Raw genomic sequence first — 22,178 nt, forward strand, 5'->3', positions numbered from 1 at the left:
CATACTTCCTATGCAAGAGCAGATATCTCCATCAGTGAGGTGCATTCTTCCAGTGTAATAGGTTGTGGGTTCTTATCCTGGATATGACACTTGCAAATTAATTGTCAGAGAAATAATCAGCATTGTGAGTGACTGAGCAGATCTATGTAGTGTGTGGTTGGACCCCTACATAGATCTGCCTAGTTGAAACGGTTTTGTAGTAGCTTCAAATAGTTAGAATTAGAGATCAGCGGGTTCAGTTTTACTCTGTGTTACTCGCATCTCAAAATGGCATCTTATTGGCTCACGGATGATATATAGGGGGGGGGCGGCGCCAATATTTATCTTGCCTCCGGGCAACTGGGATAAATTTACGCCAGTGTCCCTAACATCTTGAATATTATCACATTATATAAATTTATCCAGGTCTTACCTTTAAATAGTGTCCTTATCAATGTGTATATATTGTACGTTGGAAGGCAAGGCTTCCTTCCTCTGGTATTGGCACTCCTCCCATTCACCCGCAGGTGTTTTAATTAGCTGGGTTCCTGCATTTCAGATCACACATTGATATGGGTGCTATTTAGAGGTAAATCCTGGATAAATAGGGATTATTTTTTTGATTTACCGTAAAATCTCTCTCTCTTTCATCCATCTGGGGGACGCTGCATCTGAACTGATGTTTAATTGGGTTAGAGTGTGTGGGAAGGTGGCTTTGGCACAGAACCTATAAAAACAAACTCCCCCCCCCTCTAACCCCTCCCATCTCCAGCCTCACTATCAGATTACCTCAGTTAACGTTTATCAAAGCCGGAAGAGGCAGACAGAAGACAACCAATAAACCAGACAAATAAGGGAGGAATCGCAGCATCCCTATTTCTCTTTCATCCTTCTGGGGGACGCTGCATCTGAACTGATGGGATTTCCCAAAGCAAGCTAAATAGAGAAGGGAGAACCAGACGGCAGAGCATTCTGTAAAATTTGATGCTCAACAAAGGCAGTCTCCAAACCAAAAGTATGAAAATGGTAAAACCTGGTGACGGTATGCATGGAAAACCAAGTTGCCGCTCTACACAACTGCTCAACGGAAACAGCACCGCGAACAGCCCAGGAGGCTCCAATAGCTCTAGTCGAATGAGCCCTCAATGAGTCAGGAACAGATGATGCTGAAGAAATATAGGCCTGTCGAATAGCAGAAGTAACCCAATGTGTCACCGTGCTTTTAGAAGCCGGCCAACCACGCTTGGGCGCATCAATTAAAGCCAACAAGGTATCCTTACGACGAATAGACTCCGTACAGGACAAATAAATGCATAATACTCGAACCACATCCAATAAAGCCAAATGACTATCCTTTACAGAAGACTCTGGAACAAACGCCGGAAGTATTATGTCCCGATTCATATGGAAAGCCGACATAACTTTTGGTAAGAAGGAAGGCTTTGTACGTAAGACTACTCGATCGTCGTGAAAAATTAACAAAGGTGGTCTGCAATAAAGCACCGCCAACTCTGAAACACGCCTGGCTGAAGCAATGGCTAAAAGAAAAACAACCTTCAGAGTAAGAAAATGTAATTCAACAGTTTCCAGTGGCTCAAACAGAAGCCTCTGAAGAGCCAAAAGAGCCAAATTTAAATCCCAAGGTGGAACCAGAGGAACAAACGGAGGTTGAATCCTGATGACACCCTGAAGGAATGTTTGGACCTCCGGAATGAAAGCTAATCGTTTCTGAAAGAGATCCAACAATGTCAAAATTTGACCTTTAAGGGAAGACAAACGAAGTCCTTTAGTCAAACCATCCTGAAGGAAGGACGACAGACGAGGTAAATGAAAGAGGTGCGGCGTCAACCCACGTCTTTCACACAAAGCAATGTAGATACGCCATACTCTGTGATAAATACAAGATGTGACTGGCTTCCTAGCCTGAAGCATAGTCTGGACAACAGGTCAAGATAACCCTTTTGCCCTTAAAATGCTGGATTCAAGAACCATGCCATCAAAGCCAGATGATTTAAATTGTGGTGGTGACAAGGGTATTGTAGAAGTAGATTGGGTTGCAGAGGTAGACGGAACTTTGGTAAGCATGCTGTGGAGGAGAGAGTACCATGGATGACAAAGCGAGTCTGGCGCTAAAAGAATGACCGGGAGACCTTCTCTCCGAATGTGTGGAAGCAGGCGTGGTATCAAGGGGAATGGCAGGAACACATAGCCCAGGTGAAAATGCCACGGAGCGGTCAAGGCATCGATCAGCATTGCTTGAGGATCCTGAGTTTGTGAGCTGCACCGAGGTAGCTTTCGGTTGAGACGAGATGCCATGAGGTCGATGTCGGGTGTTCCCCACAGAGATACTAGTGTCAGAAAAACCTCTTGATGAAGTTCCCATTCTCCCGGATGTAGCATGTGACGGCTTAAGAAATCTGCTTCCCAGTTGTCCACTTCTGGGATGTGAATTGCGGAGATGGTTGGAATCCACCTTTCCGCCCACTGGAGAAGATGGGAGATCTCCATCATGGCTCTCCAGCTGTGAGTCCCGCCTTGTTTGTTTATGTAAGCCACCGCCGTGGCGTTGTCTGATTGAATGCGTACCGGATGACCTTGGATGCTGCTTTGCACCTGAATCAGAGCATACCAAATCGCTCTCAACTCCAAAATGTTGATTGATAACCTAGACTCCTGACCAGTCCAGAGTCCCTGGAAGTGCTGCGATTGAAACATTGCCCCCCAACCAGTGAGGCTGGAGTCCGTGGTGACCATCATCCAAGATGAAACAGTGATTGGTGCCCCCTTGGTTAAATTGGGACTGTGTAGCCACCAATGGAGAGACTGCAGAGTCTGAGCCGACAGCCGGCAAAATTGTAAGTCCAGATGCGGAGCCGTTTGATTCCAAGAGCCCAAAATCTGAGACAGAAGGGGCCGAGCATGGAATCTGGCATACGGTACCTCCTCGAAGATCGCCACCATCTTGCCCAACACCTGCATACATCGGAGAACTGAGACTCTGCAGTTGAAAAAGGGAGCGGACTCTGTATTGCAGATCCTGAAGTTTGTCTGGAGGTAGAAAAACCTTCTGACTCCTAGTGTCGACTAGGAGGCCTAGAAAAACCATCTCCTGAGAGGGGATCAATGACGATTTTCGGAAATTCACAATCCATCCAAATGATTGTAGAGTCTCCGTGGTGAGTTGCAAGTGCTGCTGAAGAAGTTCCTGTGACGGAGCTTTTCGCAACAAATCGTCCAGGTAAGGAGTAATGTTGACCCCCTGACATCTGAGAATTGCCACTACGTGCCCCAATATTTTTGTAAATACTCGAGGGGCCGTGGATAGACCGAACGGAAGAGCTTTAAACTGGAAATGCCAAGGACCGATTGCGAACCTCAAAAGATATTGATGTCCCGTCCAAATGGGAACATGGAGATATGCGTCCTTGATGTCTATAGATGCCAAATATTCCTCCGGTTCCATGTGCGTGATGATTGAACGAATCAATTCCATTTTTAATTTTTAGACAGAGATACGGATTCAGACATTTTAGATTTAAAACGGACCGTCCAGTTTGTTTACGAGAAAAAGACTTGAGTAAAAGCCATGACTCCATTGTAGTTTGGTAACTGTAAGAATTACTCCATTTTGTAAAAGTGTGGAAGTTGCCTGAAACAGTCAAAATGTAACCTCGGGTTATGACCCCCATCACCCACCGATCTGGTTGCGACAGGAGCCATACTTCTTTGAACTGTATTAACCATGCCCCTACCACCAAGGAACCCCCCTGAAGACCTCCTCATGTCATGTGGCAGGCTTGACTGCCGGTTTGCGAGAAGCCTGCGATCCTCTACCATGGTATGTACCTCTGTGTGGAAATCTTGAAAAGGTTCGAAAGGACTGGAAAATGCCCCTGCCTTGAGTACGAAAGGACCGAAATGTATTTGGTTTTGGCTTCTGAGGATCAACTGGAAGAAACGGGCTTTTGCCACCCGTGGTACTACTAGAAATAATCTTCAAAAGTTCCAGACCAAAGAGGAAATCTCCTTCAAACAGAACGGCTGTCAATGTCTGTTTTGAATCAGAGTCAGCATTCCAAACACAAAGCTAGAGTTAACATCTTGCGGTAACCGCTAAAGCAGAAACATGTGATTGTAGTGTGGCCAAATCCAACAAGTCCTTACCAACATAAGTGAGAGCCTCAGAAATATGCTCAGCTAATTGAAGAGCCTCTGATGGGTCATCAGACTGCATACCCAATACCACTCGCGTTAACCAGTCATCTATGGCTTTAAGGACCCAGGCACCAGTGAGGACTGGATGCAGAGAAATACCTGATAAGGCAAACATGGATTTAAGAATCGCCTCAATCTTCCTATCTGTTGGATCATTTGGCGTCACTGATTGTACCGAAGGAATTACTGTAGCCTTCGCCAGGTGAGAAATAGGAGCATCCACCTTTGGAGCCGTTTCCCAGAATTTGGTGTCCTCTTCGCAAACAGATATAGAAACCGTAATTTTTTAGGAGCCTGAAAATGGGAAACTGGCTTTAGCCAAGGTTCCTTCAAAATGTCTGCAAAATGTGTATACTTGTCTTTTCTGTCATTTGAAAAAGACAGTCGAAGTTTATGCCTCTACTTTATCTTGAAGATTAAGAGTTTGACGTAGGGCTTCGATTAATAACCTGATACCTGATCTTCTAGACAATTCCTCTTCTTCCCAAGCGGAAGTATCCTCCCACTCAGAATCCAGTTCACCCACAAAGGTGATAGCGGGTAGTGGATGCTGTCTTTTAGTGGCTGCTGAACCCGAAGCAGTTACAAGTTTGTTATATCCGAAGGACATTTGCCCATATGTCTATCCCAAGGTGGTTCCTCAGTAGATTGACTTGAATCACTGCCTGACTGGGACTGACGCAAAGCCGCAATAGCATCGGCCATGTTCCTGGCCCACGGAGGTATAGACAGATCTACAGATCCACCAGACCGCTCAACAACAGGCACCCCAGAGCATGCAGTGCAGACAGAGAGAACCCCGATCTGTGCTACCCTTAGCCAGTTGGGATCCACACTGAGAACAGGCAAAGTACACAGCAGAGCCTGCCTTCCCCTTAGCAGGTTTGTCCAGCTTATTGGCCATACTGTTGTGGAAAAGAATCACCGCTGCCCTAAAAAAGTAAATACACATCACTGTGTAACTCCTTACTCCTGTCTGTAGACCTAACACTCTCTGTATAAGGAAAAAGGGGTGAGACGTGTGGCTAGTATAGTAACAGAGCCTCTAATGTAATATACAAGGGTAGGAACAGTCACACATAGGGAGCCCCAGTCACCATAAAGTGGCGACTTCCCCAGAGTCTGTAGCCAGCGGGGACAACTAGTAACTACTCCCCACTCAAAGTACACCAGTCACCCGTAAACAGGAACTGTGGCTGCACTCTCCAGGCACAAAACTTATACTGAGGTAATCTGATAGGCTGGAGGGGTTAGAGGGAGGAGGAGTTTGTTTTTATAGGTTCTGTGCCAAAGCTCACTTCCCACACACTCTAAGCCAATTAAACATCAGTTCAGACGCAGCGTCCCCCAGAGGGATGAAAGAGAAATGTATATAATGTGATAGTATTAGGATAATGATAACAAAATTAACAGTAGTACCCAAAGTAGGAAAGCAGAAAATAAGGCAAACAATGTACTAGCATGTATAAAGCAGGGAATTGATGCAAGGGGATGCAGTCAATTTGCCTCCAATAAAAATTCCGACAGCAACTGACCGACGGTCAAAAATCCCGACATGGACAAAATACCGACATTTAAAATACCGACAAAGTCAAATTACCGACATGTAAAATACAGAAAGGTCAAATACCGACATGAGTTTTTCATGATTTTTTTTAATTGAAACCGACTTGTTCATACTTTACCATCCCAGGGGACCTGGAGGGGGAATATAATAGTGTGCCGAGCGCAGCGAGGCACCGAGCCTGAAGCGTGAGCCATGCGAGGGGACGTGGTACACTTATATGGTGTCCATGTCGACCTATGTCGACATACACACACACAACCAATAAAAAATGCATGTCGGTATTTTGACCTGTTGGCATTTTACATGTCGTATTTTGTCCATGTCGGTATTTTAAATGTCGGTATTTTGTCCATGTCGGGATTTTGACGTCGGTCAATTGCTGTTGGGATTTCGAACGCCGGGATTTTGATTGGAAGTATTTCATACCGATCCCGATGCAAGGGATGAGTGTGTTATACTCCCATTATATAAGTCACTAAGACGTCCACATCTCGAATACGGTGCACAAATATGGGCACTATACTATAAAAAGGAGGTGTGGTATACTAGGTCGACAGTAACTATGTTGACAGGGTCTTTAGGTCGACAAGTCAAAAGGTCGACATGAGTTTCTTTTTGGTGTTGTTTTCTCCGTAGAGTGACAGGGAACCCCAATTAGTGCACCGTGTCCCCTCGCATGGCGAGCGAACTTCAGGCAAGGTTACTATTCCCAATCGTCGTCCGCATGGATCGTTAAGTATGAAAAAGATCAAAAAAAGAAAAAAATCGTGAAAAACTCATGTCAACCTTTTGACCCGTCGAACAATAGTGGTCGACCTAGAGACTGGATCCCATAAAAAGGATATCCTAGAACTAGAAAAGGTTCAGAGACGGGCGACCAAATTGAATAAGGGGATGGAGATGCTAGAATATGAGGAAAGGCTTGCTAGGCTAGGAATGTTTACACTGGAAAAAAGGAGATTAAGAGGGGTCAATACACAGAGCTAGCTGGGAATTTGGTTTTGGTAAGATCACCACAAAGGACACGTGGACACCCACTTAGGTTAGCGGAGAGGAGATATCGCACACAGAGATGGAAAGGTTTCTTCACAGTAAGGACAATGGGGGTCATTCCGAGTCATTCGCTCTGAAAATTTCTTCGCATCGCAGCGATTTTCCACTTAGTGCGCATGCGCAATGTCCGCACTGCGACTGCGCCAAGTAAATTTGCTAAGAAGTTTGGATTTTTACTCAGGGCTTTTTCATCGCTCAGGCGATTGTAGTGTGATTGACAGGAAGTGGGTGTTACTGGGCGGAAACAGGTCGTTTTATGGGCGTGTGGGAAAAAACGCTACAGTTTCTGGGAAAAACGCGGGAGTGGCTGGAGAAACGGAGGAGTGTCTGGGCGAACGCTGGGTGTGTTTGTGACGTCAAACCAGGAACGACAAGCACTGAACTGATCGCACTGGCAGAGTAAGTCTCGAGCTACTCAGAAACTGCACAGAGATGTCTTATCGCAATGTTGCGAATCTTTCGTTCGCAATTTTAAGAAGCTAAGATTCACTCCCAGTAGGCGGCGGCTTAGCGTGTGCAATGCTGCTAAAATCGGCTTGCGAGCGAACAACTCGGAATGAGGGCCAATATGTATTTGGAATTCCCTGCCTGAGAGAGTAGTAATGGCAGACTGGGTCATTACTTTTAAGAATGGACTACATAAATTCCTAATGGATAAGGATATACAGGGTTATGGTGATAAATCACGCACTATAATAAAAATAAAAATAAAGATTTTACTCACCGGTAAATCTATTTCTCGTAGTCCATAGTGGATGCTGGGGACTCCGTAAGGACCATGGGGAATAGACAGGCTCCGCAGGAGACTGGGCACTCTAAAGAAAGATTTAGCACTACCTGGTGTGCACTGGCTCCTCCCTCTATGCCCCTCCTCCAAACCTCAGTTAAGTAAACTGTGCCCGGAAGAGCTGACATTATAAGGAAAGGATTTTGGAATCCAGGGTAAGACTCATACCAGCCACACCAATCACACCGTATAATTTGTGATAACATATCCAGTTAACAGTATGAACAACAATCAAGCATCACTCAACGGATGCCACATAACATAACCCTTTATTAAGCAATAACTATATTCACGTATTGCAGAAAGTCCGCACTTGGGACGGGCGCCCAGCATCCACTACGGACTACGAGAAATAGAATTACCGGTGAGTAAAATCTTATTTTCTCTAACGTCCTAGTGGATGCTGGGGACTCCGTAAGGACCATGGGGATTATACCAAAGCTCCCAAACGGGCAGGAGAGTGCGGATGACTCTGCAGCACCGAATGGGCAAATACAAGGTCCTCCTCAGCCAGGGTATCAAACTTGTAGAATTTTGCAAATCTGTTTGAACCCGACCAAGTAGCCGCTCGGCAAAGCTGTAATGCCGAGACCCCTCGGGCAGCCGCCCAAGAAGAGCCCACGTTCCTTGTGGAATGGGCTTTTACAGATTTTGGATGCGGCAATCCCGCCACAGAATGACAGAATGAGCCTGCTGAATCGTGCTACAGATCCAGCGAGCAATAGTTTGCTTTGAAGCAGGAGCACCCAACTGGTTGGATGCATACAGGATAAACAGCGAGTCAGTCTTCCTGACTCCAGCCGTCCTGGCTACATAGATCTTCAAAGCCCTGACTACATCAAGCAACTTGCAGTCCTCCAAGTCACGAGTAGCCGTAGGCACCACAATGGGTTGCAGTGGCGGATTTAGGGGGGGGCACTCGGGCCCGTGCCCCCCCTGTCATTTGGGAACACACACCCCCCGTGCCGCCGCCGCCGCATATGGAGATGACGGGCGCCCGCTGAGATTGTGTTACCAGCGGGCGCCCGTCTCACTGCACAGCGGCAGCCGGAGGCAGGAGCTCAGTACTGAGCTCCGGCTTCCGGCGCTGTCACTGTGCGCTATGGGAGAGACGTCAGTCATGACGTCTCTCTCATAGTGCTGAGTGACTGAGGAGCGGACGCCAGGAGGAGGAGGACTGCAGCGGCGCGGGAACGGGGCTCGGTAAGTATGTTTTTTTATTTCCTTAATGCATCTACTGGGGGCTAACTATGGGGGACATTACTACTGGGGGCTAACTATGGGGGACATTACTACTGGGGGCTAACTATGGGGGACATTACTACTGGGGGCTAACTATGGGGGACATTACTACTGGGGGCTAACTATGGGGGACATTACTACTGGGGGGCTAACTATGGGGGACATTACTACTGGGGGCTAACTATGGGGGACATTACTACTAGGGGCTAACTATGGGGGACATTACTACTAGGGGCTAACTATGGGGGACATTACTACTGGGGGCTAACTATGGGGGACATTACTACTGGGGGGCTAACTATGGGGGACATTACTACTGGGGGCTAACTATGGGGGACATTACTACTAGGGGCTAACTATGGGGGACATTACTACTGGGGGGCATCAACAAGGGGCATTACTACTGGGGGTCAAACTACTGGTGGTCAAACTACTGGGGGCATTATAACTGGGGCATCTACTGGGGGCATCACTACTGAGGGGTCATCTATTGGGGGCAGCTACTGGGGGCCATCTACTGGGGGCATTACTACAGGGGGGTCATCTATTGGGGCAAACTCGTAGGGGGGCATTACTACTGGGGGGTCATCTATTGGGGGCAGCTACTGGGGGACATTTTTCCTGGGGGGCATCTACTGGGGGCATTATTACTGGGGGGCATCTACTGGGGGCATTACTACTGGCGGGTCATCTATTGGGGGCAAACTCCTAAGGGGCATTACTACTGGGGGCAAACTACTGGAGGACATTATTATTAGGGGGCATCTGCTGGGGGACATTATTACTGGGGGCCAACTACTGGGGGACTATTACTGGGGGCCAACTACAAAGGTGCTAACTACTGGCGGTGTAACTACAGGGGCATTACTACTGGCGGCTTAACTACAGGGGCATTACTACTTGGGGGCTAAACTAAAGGGGGGGTAAAAACTACTGGGGTCATGACTGCAGGGAAATTACCACTGGGGGCATAATGACTGGGGGCATTACTACAGGCAACATTACTACTGGGGGCAATACGGGCATTGCATAAGGGGCACCACTACTATGTGGTCTATATAAGGGGCACTACCAATACAGTGAACATTGCATAACGAGCGCTACAACTGTGGGCATTGTATAAGAAGCGCCACCTCACATGCACCGAAGCCGCACGCAAATGTACTTGCCCCTTCCATGGTGCCCCCCCTATCATTTTCTTCTGGATCCGCCCCTGATGGGTTGGTTCAAATGAAAAGATGACATCACCTTCGGCAGAAATTGCGGCCAAGACCGCAATTCTGCCCTGTCCATATGGAAAACCAGAAAGGGGCTTTTACATGACAAAGCCGCCAATTCTGACACACACCTAGTCGAAGCTAAGGCCAATAGCATGACCACTTTCCACGTGAGATATTTTAGCTCCACGGTCTTAAGTGGCTCAAACCAGTGAGATTTCAGGAAACTCAACACACGTTAAGATCCCAAGGTGCCACTGGTGGCACAAAAGGGGGTTGAATATGCAGCACTCCCTTAACAAACGTCTGAACCTCAGGCAGTGAAGCCAGTTCTTTTTGAAAGAAAATGGATAGGGCCGATATCTGGACCTTTATGGACCCTAATTTTAGGCCAATAGTCACTCCAGGCTGTAGGAAGAGCAGGAACTGGCCCAGCTGGAATTCCTCTGTAGGGGCCTTCCTGGCCTCACACCAAGCAACATTTTTTCGCCATATACGGTGATAATGCTTTGCTGTCACTTCCTTCCTAGCTTTTATCAGCGTAGGAATAACTTCCTCCGGAATGCCTTTTTCCGCTAGGATCCTGCATTCAACCGCCATGCCATCAAACGCAGCCGCGGTAAGTCTTGAAACAGACAGGGTCCCTGTTGCAAAAGGTCCTGTCTGAGAGGTAGAGGCCACGGGTCCTCTGTGAGCATTTCTTGCAGTTCCGGGTACCAAGTCCTTCTTGGCCAATCTGGAACAATTAGTATTGTTCTCACTCCTTTTCGTCTTACGATTCTCAGTACCTTGGGTATGAGAGGAAGAGGAGGAAACACATAGACCAACTGGAACACCCACGGTGTTACCAGTGCGTCCACAGCTATCGCCTGAGGGTCTCTTGACCTGGCGCAATACCTTTGTAGTTTTTTGTTGAGACAAGACGCCACCATGTTTACCTGTGGCAGTTCCCATAGATTTGTAATCTGAGTGAAGACTTCGTGATGAAGTCCCCACTCTCCCGGGTGGAGGTCGTGTCTGCTGACAAAGTCTGCTTCCCAGTTGTCCACTCCCAGAATGAACACTGCTGACAGTGCTTGCATGTGATTCTCCGCCCACCGAAGAATCCTGGTGGCTTCCGCCATCGCGACCCTGCTTCTTGTGCCGTCCTGTCGGTTTACACGAGCCACTGCGGTGATGTTGTCTGACTGAATCAGCACCGGTTGGTTTGCGAAGCAGGGGCTCCGCTTGACTCAGGGCGTTGTATATGGCCCTTAGTTCCAGGATATTTATGTGCAGACAAGCCTCCTGACTTGACCACAACCCTTGGAAGTTTCTTCCCTGAGTGACTGCCCCCCATCCTCGGAGGCTTGCATGCGTGGTCACCAGGACCCAGTCCTGTATGCCGAACCTGTGGCCCTCGATAAGGTGAGCACTCTGTAGCTACCACAGAAGAGACACCCTGGCCCTGGGGGACAGGGTGATCAGCCGATGCATCTGAAGATGCGATCCGGACCACTTGTCCAACAGATCCCATTGAAAGATCCTCGCATGGAACCTGCCGAAGGGAATGGCCTCGTACGATGCCACCATCTTTCCCAGGACTCGCGTGCAGTGATGCACCGACACCTGTTTTGGTTTTAATAGGTCTCTGACTAGAGTCACTAGCTCCTGAGCCTTCTCCGCCAGAAGAAACACCTTCTTCTGGTCTGTGTCCAGAATCATGCCCAGAAAGGGCAGACGCGTCAAATGAATCAGCTGCGACTTTGGTATATTCAGAATCCAGCCATGATGCTGCAAAACTTCCTGAGAGTGTGCTGCGCTGAACTGCAACTGCTCTCTGGACCTCGCCTTTATGAGGAGATCGTCCAAGTATGGGATAACTGTGACTCCTTGCTTTCTCAGGATCACCATCATTTCTGCCATTACCTTGATAAATATTCTCGGTGCCGTGGAGAGCCCAAACGGCAACGTCTGGAATTGGTAATGACAGTCCTGTACCACAAATCTGAGGTACTCCTGATGAGGTGAATAAATGGGGACATGCAAGTAAGCATCCTTGATGTCCAGAGACACCATAAAATCCCCCTCTTCCAGGCTTGCAATGACCGCTCTGAGCGATTCCATTCTGAACTTGAATCTTTTCAGATAAATGTTCAGGGACTTTAAATTCAATATGGGTCTGACCGAACCGTCCGGTTTCGGTACCACAAACATTGTGGAATAGTATCCCTTTTCCTGTTGAAGAAGGGGAACCTTTACCACCACCTGCTGGAGAAATAGCTTGTGAATTGGCGCTAACACTACTTCCCTTTCTATGGGGGAAGCTGGCAGGGCCGATTTGAGGTAACGGTGAGGGGGCATCACTTCGAATTCTAGCTTGTATCCCTGAGACACCATCATTATAGCCCAGGGATCCACCTGTGAGCAAACCCACTGGTGGCTGAAATGTCGGAGACGCGCCCCCACCGCTCCTGGCTCCACCCGTGGAGCCCCAGCATCATGCGGTGGATTTAGTGGAAGCCGGGGAGGACTTCTGTTACTGGGAACTAGCTGTATGGTGCAGCTTTTTTCCTCTACCCCTGCCTCTGGCAAGAAAGGACGCACCTCTGACCTTCTTGCTTCTTTGTGAGCGAAAGGACTGCATTTGGTAATACGGTGCTTTCTTAGGTTGTGAGGGAATATATATGGCAAAATGTTTGACTTCCCAGCAGTAGCTGTGGAAACCAGGTCCGAGAGACCGTCCCCAAACAATTCCTCACCCTTGTAAGGTAACACCTCCATGTGTTTCTTGGAGTCTGCATCACCTGTCCACTGCCGAGTCCACAGGACCCTCCTGGCAGAAATGGACATTGCATTAATTCTAGAGCCCAGTAGGCAAATGTCCCTCTGGGCATCCCTCATATATAGGACAGTGTCTTTTATATGCCCCATGGTCAGCATAATGGTATCCCTGTCTAAGGTATCCATTTCCTCAGACAGATTATCTGTCCACGCTGCTACAGCACTACACATCCAAACCAACGCAATTGCCGGCCTCAGTAGAGTACCGGAATGTGCAAAACATTCTTCATTGCTATAATCATGTAGCGGATGGCTTTAGTCATTTTAGGTTGCAATTTTGCATCATCGTCATCGACACTGGAGTCAGAATCCGTGTCGATATCTGTGTCAACCATTTTGGATAGTGGGCGCTTTTGAGACCCTGAGGGCCTCTGCGCTGTAGGATCAGGCATGGGTTGAGACTCTGACTGCCCCAAGGTATCAGCTTTATCCAACCTTTTATGTAAGGAGTTTACATTATCATTTAACACCTTCCACATATCCATCCAATCAGGTGTCGGCACCGTCGGTGGCAACACGTCATTCATTTGCACTTGCTCTGCCTCCACATAGCCCTCTTCGTCAAACATGTCAACACACGCGTACCGACACGCCACACACACAGGGGAAGCTCTAAATGAGGACAGGACCCCCACAAAGCCTTTTGGAGAGACAGAGAGAGAGTATGCCAGCACAGTACAACACAGTAACTTAGTGTTTACCCAGTAGCTGCTGTATATATGATTAATGCGCCTAAATGTATGTGCCTCCCCCTCTCTTTTTACCCTTTTTCTACCTTGATACTGCAGGGGAGAGCCTGGGGAGCTTCCTCTCAGCGGAGCTGTGGAGAGAAAATGGCGCTGGTGAGTGCTGAGGAAGAAGGCCCCGACCCCTCAGCGGCGGGCTTCTGTCCCGCGATTTTGTGTAAAAATAATGGCGGGATCTCATGCATATAACAGTGTCCAACTGTATATATGCTGCTTTTGCAATGAGGTACTTAATTGCTGCCCAGGGCGCCCCCCTCCCCTGCACCCTACAGTGACCAGAGTGTGTGGGTTAGTGTGGGCGCAATGGCGCACAGCTGCAGTGCTGTGCGCTACCTCATATGAAGACAGGAGTCTTCTGCCGCCGATTTTGACGTCTTCTTGCTTCAACCCGCCGGCTTCTGGCTTTGCGAGGGGGACGGCGGCGCGGCTCCGGGAACGGACGACAAGGTCAGGTCCTGTGTTCGATCCCTCTGGAACTAATGGTGTCCAGTAGCCTAAGAAGCGCAACCTAGCCGCAGTTAGTAGGTTTGCTTCTCTCCCCTCAGTCCCACGTAGCAGAGAGTCTGTTGCCAGCAGAAACTCTCTAAAAATAAAAAACCTAACTAAAATACTTTCTTATTAGCAAGCTCAGGAGAGCCCACTAAAATGCACCCAGCTCTGTCCGGGCACAGATTAACTGAAGTCTGGAGGAGGGGCATACAGGGAGGAGCCAGTGCACACCAGGTAGTACTAAATCTTTCTTTAGAGTGCCATGTCTCCCGCGGAGCCCGTCTATTCCCCATGGTCCTTACAGAGTCCCCAGCATCCACTAGGATGTTAGAGAAATAAAAATAAAGGATTAAACATAATGGCTAAATCCTTGATTACCTAACACATTACTACAGTTAAGGCTATCTAAAACTGTTGAGGCTCTAGAATTTTTGGACTTTTCTTCGTGGGGAATTCATTGTATTTTAGAAAGCTGGAAACCTTTATTGACAGTCATGTTGACGGTAGCTAAGCAGCTGATTCTTCGCCACTGGATCTGTAGTTCGGCTTCTACCCTGTCTCAACGGAAGTGATGTATCACAAAAGACGTATAGCTTCATATGATGTGGAGAAAGCAGTCATAGCTTTCTATAGAAAATGGGGGACGTATATAGAATGCCTACCTGAACAACTACAGACTAATATTTGAAGGATTTTTGAACACACTGGTTCCTTCGCAGAGAAATCATTGACTGAGTACCCCCCTCTCTGACTGGTGTATAATTTAATCAGACTTTGTTACTGACCCTCTCTCCTCTTAATAGGTGGCCCTTCTAATTGTTGGGTATATGTTGTATGGATATTTTTTCTGGGATATAACTGTTTGCTGGTCATTATTACATGTATGCTCCCTTTTTTTGGGTGTGGGGTGGGGGGGGGGGGAATAGGGGAAGATTCCCTTATATACCTCTCTGTGGAGGTATATACTGATATGCTTACCTTTTGTTTTCTTCCTTTTTATTTTTCAATATTTTTCTATTTCTTTCCTTTTGTTTTTCTACCTGGCATCTATTGATGCTACTTATCCTTGTCTCTACTTGATTAATTTATCAGAAAATATTACAGCACATGCTTTATTGGATTATACATGACTGTTACGGCATATACTGTATACTTATTTACTTTGAATGATCCATATGTTATATTGTCATTGTTCTGCCTTTTGCTGTTCAATAAACAGTTTAATAAAAACCCAGAACGGCTAAACCTTCACCGCAGTTAAAATTAGTCTTAAAATATTACAGTGTAGGAGATCTTAAATAGGTTGATCCTCGCTCTCTATGACCCCGTTTGTGTCACCCCTCTCTGTCTACCCCTCTCCTTTAGAATGTAAGCTCTCTTTCCTCATGTGCTTATCCTTTTTCTTACCCTTGTGGTGCCATATAAATAAAGGATAATAATAAATAATACCTTGATGGACAAATGTCTTTTTTCAACCTCAGAAACTATGTTACTATGTTACACCACAGGCTGCTCTCCCTGTATAATATTAACAGGACACCACAGGCCGCTCCCCCTGCATAACAGGACACTACAGGCTGATCCCCCTGTATAATAATAATAATAATAATAATAACAATAACAGGACACCACAGGCTGCTCCCGTAATAACAGGACACCACAGGCTGCTACCCCAGTATAATACTAATAACAGAACACAACACACTGCTCCCCCTGTATAATAATAATAATAGTAACAGGACACTACAGGCTGATCCCCTTGTATAATAATAATAATAATAATAATAATAATAACAACAACAGGACACCACAGGCTGCTCCTTCTGTATTATAATAATAATAAAAACAACAACAACAACAACAACAGGACTCCACAGGCTGCTCCCCCTGTATAATGATGACAATAACAACAGGACACCACAGGCCGCTCCCCTTGTATTATAATAATAATAATAGGACACCACAGGCTGCTCCCCCTGTATAATACTAATAACAGGACACAACAAGCTGTATAATAATAATAACAACAACAGGACACCACAGGCTGATCCCCTTGTATAATAATAATAAAAATAAAATAATAATAGGACACCACAGGCTGCTCCTTCTGTATAATAATAATAATAATAAAAACAACAACAGGACACCATAGGCTGCTCCCCCTGTATAATGATGACAATAACAACAAGACACCACACGCCGCTCCCCCTGTATTATAATAATAATAATAGTAATAACAACAACAACAGGACACCACAAGCTGCTCCTGATGTATAATAATAACAAGACACCATAGGCTTTTTCACCTGTATAATAATAATAATAATAACAACAACAACAGGACAACACAGGCTGCTCCACCTGTATACTAATAACAGGACACCACAGGCTTCCCTACCTGTATTATAATAAGAATATTAATAGTAATAACAGGACACCACAGGCTGCTCCCCCTATATAATAGTAATAACAGGACACCACAGGCTGCTTACCCTGTATAATAATAACAGGACACCAAAGGCTGCTCCCCCTGTATAATAATAATAATAACAACAGGACACCACTGGCTGCACCCCATGTATAATAATAATAATAATAATAATAATATTAAACAACAATTGGATACCACAGACTGCTCCGTCTGTATAATAATAATAATGGGACACCACAGGCTGCTCCCCCTGGAAAATACTAATAACAGTACACAACAGGCTGCTCCCCCTGTATAATAATAATAATAATAACAACAACAGGAAACCACAGGCTGCTCCCCCTGTAGAATATTAATAATAACAGGACCCCACAGGCTGCTCCCTCTGTATAATAATAATAACAACAACAACAAAAACAACGACAACAACAGGACACCACAGGCTGCTCCCCCTGTATAATACCAATAACAGGACACCACAGGCTGCTCCCCCTGTATAATACTAACAACAGGACACCACAGGATGCTCCCCCTGTATAATGATGACAATAACAACAGGACACCACAGGCTGCTCCCCCTGTATAATAATAATAATAACAACAACAACAACAGGACAACACAGGCTGCTCCACCTGTATACTAATAACAGGACACCACAGGCTTCCCTACCTGTATTATAATAAGACTATTAATAGTAATAACAGGACACCACAGGCTGCTCCCCCTATATAATAGTAATAACAGGACACCACAGGCTGCTCCCCCTGTATAATAATAATAATAATAATAACAACAACAACAGGACACCACAGGCCGCTTCCCCTGTATAATAATAATAATAATAATAACAACAACAACAAGCCTTGCAGAAGTAGTCCGCACTTGGGACGGGCGCCCAGCATCCTCTACGAGAAAAAGATTTACCGGTAGGTTAAAAATCTTATTTTCTCTTACGTCCTACAGAATGTTGGGGACTCCGTAAGGACCATAGGGATTATACCAAAGCTCCCAAACGGGCGGGAGAGTGCGGATGACTCTGCAGCACCGATTGAGCAAACAGGAGTTTTTCCTCAGCCAGGGTATCAAACTTATAGAATTTTGCAAAGGTGTTTGAAACCGACCAAGTAGCAGCTCGGCACAGCTGTAGTGCCGAGACCCCTCGGGCAGCCGCCCAAGAAGAGCCCACCTTCCTAGTGGAATGGGCCTTGACCGATTCAGGTAACAGCATTCCAGCCGTAGAATGAGCCTGCTGCATTACAGATCCAGCGTGCAATAGTCTGCTTTGAAGCAGGAACGCCAACCTTGTTGGCTGCATACAGGAGAAACAGTGCTTCTGTTTTTCTGACTCTAGCCGTTCTGGCCACGTACATTTTCAAAGCCCTGACCACATCAAGGGACTCGGAATCCTCCAAGTCTCGCGTGGCCACAGGCAACACAATAGGTTAGTTCATATGAAAAGATGACACCACCTTAGGCAAAAATTGAGGACGTGTCCGCAATTCCGCTCTATCCATATGGAAAACCAGATAGGGGCTTTCATGAGACAAAGCTGCCAATTCCGACAATCGCCTAGCTAAAGCCAAGGCTAACAACATGACCACCTTCCAAGTGAGATATTTTAACTCCACCGTTTTAAGTGGTTCAAACCAGTGCGACTTAAGGAAACTCAACACCACATTAAGGTCCCAAGGCGCCACCAGAGGTACAAAAGGAGGCTGAATATGCAGCACCCCCTTCACAAAAGTCTGTACTTCTGGGAGAGAAGCTAATTCTTTCTGAAAGAAAATGGATAAGGCCGAAATCTGAACCTTAATGGAGCCTAATTTTAGGCCCATATTCACTCCAGTTTGTAGGAAGTGAAGTAAACGGCCCAGATGGAATTCTTCCGTAGGAGCATTCCTGGCCTCACACCAAGAAACATACTTTCGCCATATACGGTGATAATGTTTAGCTGTCACGTCCTTCCTAGCCTTTATCAGAGTAGGAATGACCTCATCCGGAATGCCCTTTTCCGCTAGGATCCGGCGTTCAACCGCCATTCCGTCAAACGCAGCGGCGGTAAGTCTTGGAACAGACAGGGCCCCTGTTGCAACAGGTCCTGCCTTAGAGGAAGAGGCCACAGATCGTCTGTGAGCATCTCCTGCAGATCCGGATACCAGGCCCTTCGCGGCCAATCTGGAACAATGAGAATTGTCTGTACTCCTCTTTTTCTTATTATTCTCAACACCTTTGGGATGAGAGGAAGAGGAGGAAACACATAAACCGACTGGAACACCCACGGTGTTACCAGGGCATCCACAGCTACCGCCTGAGGGTCTCTTGACCTGGCGCAATACCGCCGCAGCTTTTTGTTGAGGCGGGACGCCATCATGTCTATCTTGGGCAGTCCCCAATGACTTGCAATCTGTGCGAAGACTTCCTGATGAAGACCCCACTCTCATGGATGCAGGTCGTGCCTGCTGAGGAAGTCCGCTTCCCAGTTGTCCACTCCCGGAATGAAGACTGCTGACAGTGCGCTTACATGATTTTCCACCCAGCGAAGAATCCTGGTGGCTTTCGCCATTGTCACTCTGCTCCTTGTGCAGCCTTGGAGCTTTACATGAGCCACTACGGTGATGTTGTCTGACTGAATCAGAACTGGTAGGTCGCGAAGTAAGGTCTCTGCTTGACGAAGGGCGTTGTATATGGCCCTCAGCTCCAGGATGTTGATGTGAAGACAAGCCTCCTGACTTGTCCAAAGTCCTTGGAAGTTTCTTCCCTGTGTGACTGCTCCCCAACCTCGGAGGCTCGCGTCAGTGGTCACCAGAACCCAGTCCTGAATGCCGAATCTGCGGCCCTCTAGAAGGTGAGCACTCTATAGCCACCACAGGAGAGATACCCTGGCCCTGGGGGACAGGGTCATTATCCGATGAATCTGTAGGAACTAACTGCGACTTCGGAATATTGAGAATCCAGCCGTGTTGCTGTAACACTTTCACTGAAAGTGACACGCTGCTCAGCAACTGCTCTCTTGATCTCGCTTTTATGAGGAGATCATCCAAGTACGGGATAATTGTGACACCCTGCTTGCGCAGGAGCACCATCATTTACGCCATTACCTTGGTGAAAATCCTCTGGGCCGTGGAAAGCCCAAACGGCAACGTCTGAAATTGGTAATGACAATCCTGTACCGCAAATCTCAGGTACGCCTGATGAGGTGGATATATGGACATAAGGGATGCATACCTTCATGTTTCCCTCTGCCCTTACCTCTGGCCAGAAAGGATGCACCACATACTTTCTTGTTTCTCTGTGACCGAAAGGACTGCATTTGATAATGTGGCACTTTCTTAGGCTGTGAGGGAATATAAGGCAAAAAAATGGATTTACCAGCTGTAGCTGTGGAGACCAGGTCCGAGAGACCTTCTCCAAACAATTTCTCACCCTTGTAAGGTAAAACCTCCATATGCCGTTTTGAGTCGGCATCACCTGTCCATTGTGGGGTCCATAGGACACATCTAGCAGAAATCGACATGGCGTTGACTCTAGAACTCAGTAAACAAATGTCTCTTTGAGCCTCTCTCATATATAAGACAGCATATTTTATATGTCCTAGGGTCAATAAGATAGTATCCTTATCCAGGGTCTCAATCTCTGCTGATAAGGTATCTGTCCACGCTGCTACAGCGCTACAAACCCAAGCCGACGCAATAGCTGGTCTGAGTAAAGTACCAGAATGTGTGTAAATGGACTTTAAAGTAACCTCCTGCTTGCGATCAGCAGGATCCCTTAGGGTAGCCGTATCTTGGGATGGCAGCGCTACCTTTTTGGATAAGCGTGTCAGCGCTTTGTCCACCCTAGGGGAGGATTCCCACCGTATCCTGTCCTTTGCCGGGAAAGGATACGCCATAAGAATCCTTTTGGGAATCTGCAGTTGTTTGGAGATTCCCACGCTTTTTCACACAACTCGTTCAGCTCATGAGAAGGGGTAAAGGTTACCTCAGGTTTCTTTCCCTTATACATGTGTACCCTCGTGTCAGGGACAGGGGGTTCCTCTGCGATATGCAAAACATCTTTTATTGCAATAATCATATATCGAATACATTTAGCCCCTTTTGGTTGTAATTTTGCATCATCGTAGTCGACACTGGAGTCAGAATCCATGTCGGTATCAGTGTCTACTATTTGGGATAGAGGGCGCTTTTGAGACCCCGAAGGTCCCTGCAAAATAGGGACAGACATGGGTTGACTCCCTGGCTGTTCCCTAGCCTCAGCTTTGTCTAATCTTTTGTGCAATAAATTCACATTAGCACTTAAAACATTCCACAGGCTGCTCCCATTGTATAATAATAATAATAATAATAATAATAATAACAACAACTGGACACCACAGGCTGCTCCCCCTGTATAATACTAATAACAGGACACCACAGGATGCTCCCCCTGTATAATGATGACAATAACAGGACAACACAGGCTGCTCCCCCTGTATAATACTAATAACAGGACACCACAGGATGCTCCCCCTGTATAATGATGACAATAACAGGACACCACAGGCCGCTCTACCTGTATAATAATAATAATAATAATAATAACAACAGGACACCACAGGCTGCTCCCCCTGTATAATAATAATAATAATAATAATAATAATAATAATAATAATAACAACAACAACAACAACACACTACAAGCTGCTCCTCCTGTATAATAATAACAACAAGACACCATATGCTTCTTCACCTGTATAATAATAACAACAACAACAAGACACCACAGGCTGCTCCCCCTGTATAATACTAATAACAGTACACCACAGGCTGCTCCCCCTGTATAATAATAATAATAATAATAATAGGACACCACAGGCTGCTCCCCCTGTATAATAATAATAATAATAATAACAACAACACACTACAAGCTACTCCTCCTGTATAATAACAACAACAAGACACCATATGCTTCTTCACCTGTATAATAACAACAACAACAACAACAAGACACCACAGGCTGCTCCCCTTGTATAATAATAATAATAATAATAATAATAGGACACCACAGGCTGCTCCCCCTGTATAATAATAATAATAATAATAATAATAATAATAATAATAATAGTACACCACATGTTGCTCCCCCTGTTTAATAATAACTGGACATCACAGGCCACTCCACTGTATAATAATAATAATAACAACACAACAAAGGCTGCCCCATCTGTATAATAATAATAGCAGGACACCACAGGCTGCTCCTGCTGTATAATAATAACAGGACACCACAGGTTGCTCCCCCTCTTTAATAATAACATCAGGACACCACAAGCTGCTCCCCCTGTGTAGTAAGACGCCATTACCTGATATCGACGGACACTGGGAGGCTGCAGTACTTTATGAAAACTCACTTCCTGTATGTGGAACGCACAGGCCGGAAGTAAGGTGGAACGCAATTACTGGAAGTAAGGTGAAACGCACAGGCCGAAAGCAGGGTATGATTGCCACAAGCTGCTTCCTGGTGTCTGGCACCTCCCCTTCTACACCTCGGTCACAGCACCGCCCTCTCTAATAATTATTACCATATATGTCCTCAATGCAGGAGACCGGCGGCCATTTTCTTGTAGACCAGTCCGGCAGCTGCAGCAGCAAT

The 22,178-nt window shown here is 46.4% G+C and overlaps 2 protein-coding genes across 2 annotated transcripts in view; one reads left to right on the top strand and one right to left on the bottom strand.

Moving 5' to 3' along the window:
* Positions 1–21,984, bottom strand: part of LOC135054558 (zinc finger protein 551-like) — a 68,959-nt gene extending 46,975 nt beyond the window's left edge. The window contains exon 1 of the mRNA XM_063957712.1: positions 21,889–21,984. The gene's annotated coding sequence lies outside the window, so the exon portion shown is untranslated. The remainder of the gene's footprint in view (positions 1–21,888) is intronic.
* Positions 1–22,178, top strand: part of LOC135057085 (uncharacterized) — a 653,135-nt gene that overhangs the window by 362,666 nt on the left and 268,291 nt on the right.

The sequence above is a fragment of the Pseudophryne corroboree genome, chromosome 3 (genome assembly GCF_028390025.1).
Source record: "Pseudophryne corroboree isolate aPseCor3 chromosome 3, aPseCor3.hap2, whole genome shotgun sequence".
Classification (NCBI taxonomy): domain Eukaryota; kingdom Metazoa; phylum Chordata; class Amphibia; order Anura; family Myobatrachidae; genus Pseudophryne; species Pseudophryne corroboree.